Source organism: Polyodon spathula, chromosome 12 (genome assembly GCF_017654505.1).
Source record: "Polyodon spathula isolate WHYD16114869_AA chromosome 12, ASM1765450v1, whole genome shotgun sequence".
Taxonomy (NCBI): Eukaryota; Metazoa; Chordata; class Actinopteri; order Acipenseriformes; family Polyodontidae; genus Polyodon; species Polyodon spathula.
Window position 1 is genome coordinate 18,106,070 of NC_054545.1, and position 3,231 is coordinate 18,109,300.

Here is a 3,231-nt window from a genome sequence, read left to right on the forward strand (position 1 = left end):
TTGCCTGCATGTTAAAATGAACATGAAAGCTGCTTTGTTTCCTTCATTGTAAAAAAAACAACATTCAATAAAAATATTAAAGCTTAACTTCAATTTCTGAGTAGAATTTTTTTAATGGAGTGGAAATAGATCTGCTGCATGTGCCAGTGTAAATGCTTGTTTTCTATTATTTAAGAAGGCAATTGCAAACAATTCTCATTTTGAAGTTCTGAAGAATTTATTAAAATTAGCCGTGAACGACAAAGTATTCAGAGTTTATCCCATGAACAGTGAAGCACCATTGCAGGGTTTTGCTACTGAAAGGCATTAACTGCTGGTCCAGGCTGTGTAATGACAAATATATTAACTGAAGAGCAGGAACTGTGGATGACCTATTGAACCCAATTTCTTTGAAACTGGGCCCCAGGGACTCTATTATCACTACAGGACCCCAGGACTGTATTACCACTGCAGGGCCCCGGGGGACTGTATTACCACTGCTGGGCCCTGGTGCTGTATTAACGCTACAGGACTCCGGGACTGTATTAGCACTGCAGGACACCAGGACTGTATTACCACTACAGCACCCCGAGACTGTATTTCCACTACAGTACCCCAGGACTGCATTTCCACTACAGGACCCCGGGACTGTATTACCACTACAGGACCCCGGGACACTATTACCACTGCAGGGCCCTGGGGACTGTATTATCACTACAGGACCCCGGGACTGTATTACCACTGCAGGGCCCCGGGGGCTGTATTACCACTGCTGGGCCCCGGGGGCTGTATTACCACTGCTGGCCCCTGGGGCTGTATTACCACTACAGGACTCCGGGACTGTATTACCACTACAGGACCCCGGGATTGTATTACCACTACAGGACCCCGGGACTGTATTACCACTGCAGGACCCCGGGACTGTATTTCCACTACAGGACCCTGGGACTCTATTACCACGACAGGACCCCGGGACTCTATTACCACTGCAGGGCCATGGGGACTGTATTACCACTACAGGACCCCGGGACTATATTACCACTATAGGACCCCGGGACTGTATTACCACTACAGGGCCCCGGGGGCTGTATCACCAGTGCTGGGCCCTGGGGACTGTATTACCACTAAGGGGGCTGTATTACCACTACTGGGCCCTGGTGCTGTATTACCGCTACAGGACCCCGGGGCTGTATTTCCACTACAGCACCCCGGGAGTGTATTACCACTACAGGACCCTGGGACTGTATTACCACTACAGGACCCTGGGACTCTATTACGACTACAGGACCCCGGGACTGTATTACCACTGCAGGGCACCGTATCACCACTGCAGGGCCCTGGGGACTGTATTACCACTACAGGACCCCGGGACTGTATTACCACTACAGGACCCCGGGACTGTATTACCACTGCAAGGCCCCGGGGGCTGTATCACCACTGCTGGGCCCTGGGGACTGTATTACCACTGCTGGGCCCTGGGGCTGTATTACCACTGCTGGGCCCTGGGGGCTCTATTACCACTAATGGGGGCTGTATTACCACTGCTGGGCCCTGGGGACTGTATTACCACTAAGGGGGCTGTATTACCACTACAGGACCCCGGGACTGTATTACCACTGCAGGGCCCCAGGGGCTGTATCACCATTGCTGGGCCTTGGGGACTGTATTACTACTGCTGGGCCCTGGGGACTGTATTACCACTGCACGGCCCCGGGGGCTCTATTACCACTGCAGGGCCTCGGGGAACTGTCTTACCACTGCAGGGCCCTGTGGACTGTATTACCACTACAGGACCCCGGGACTGTATTACCACTACAGGACCCCGGGACTGTATTACCACTGCAGGGCCTGGGGGCTCTATTATCATTGCAGGACCCCGGGACCGAATTACCACTACAGGGCCCCGGGGGACTGTATTACCACTGCAGGGCCCCGGGGGCTGTATTACCACTGCTGAGTCCTGGGGACTGTCTTACCACTAAGAGAGCTGTATTACCACTCCTGGGCCCTGGTGCTGTATTACCACTACAGGACCCCAGGACTGTATTACCACTGCAGGGCCTCGGGGGACTGTATTACCACTACAGGACCCCGGGACTGTATTACCACTGCAGGGCCCCGGTGGACTGTATTACCACTGCTGGGCCCTGGAGACTGTATTATCATTGCAGGACCCCGGGACTGTATTACCACTACAGGACCCCGGGACTGTATTACCACTACAGGACCCCGGGATTGTATTATCACTGCAGGGCCCAGGGGGCTGTATTACCACTGCTGAGCCCTGGGGACTGTATTACCAGGATGGGGGCTGTATTACCACTGCTGGGCCCCGGGGGCTGTATTACCACTACTGAGTCCTGGGGCTGTATTACCACTACAGGACCCCGGGACTGTATTACCACTATAGTACCCGGGGACTGTATTAGCACTGCAGGGCCCTGGGGACTGTATTACCACTACAGGACCCCAAGACTGTATTACCACTGCTGGGCCCTGGGGCTGTATTACCACTGCAAGGCCCCGGGACTGTATTACCACTGCAAGGCCCCGGGGGCTGTATCACCACTGCTGGGCCCTGGGGACTGTATTACCACTACAGGACCCCAGGACTGTATTACCACTACAGCACCCCGGGACTGCATTACCACTACAGGACCCCGGGACTGTATTACCACTGCAGGACCCCGGGACTGTATTACCAGTGCAGGGCCCCGGGGTTGTATTAATGTACTATATGTTTTACCCCTCAACTTTCCCGATAAAAAAGGGATCATATTTCCCTGTGTAACCCCCAATGGCTTCTACCAACTCTAAATAAATAGTCTGTGGGTGTGACTTTTTTTATTTTGCAGATAATACAGACAGGTCATACTATAAATTGGTTCAATTAAAAAAAAAAAAAAGTATAATGATAATTTACCTTATACTCACAAAGTGCGTTAAAATGTTCGTTATAATATCAAGCATTTATGTGCATAATAATATATCTGTGACGTTTTGTAAGCATTTCAAATATCAGGTTGTTAACCATGTATTTTAGACTGGAAAGTTTTCAATGCAAAAGGCAAAAACTTTCGGCACTTTAAACTAATCGTACCTTTGGAATTAATGAGCGTTTACTGCTGCAGTTCTTTACTGTATTGCAAACCTTTGGCAGCGAAAGACACCAGTTGGCGAGAGGAAATGTTCTAATTAAGGGGAGGGGTCAGGGGGGAAGGGTGGAACTGGTTTGTGACGAAAATAGGGATT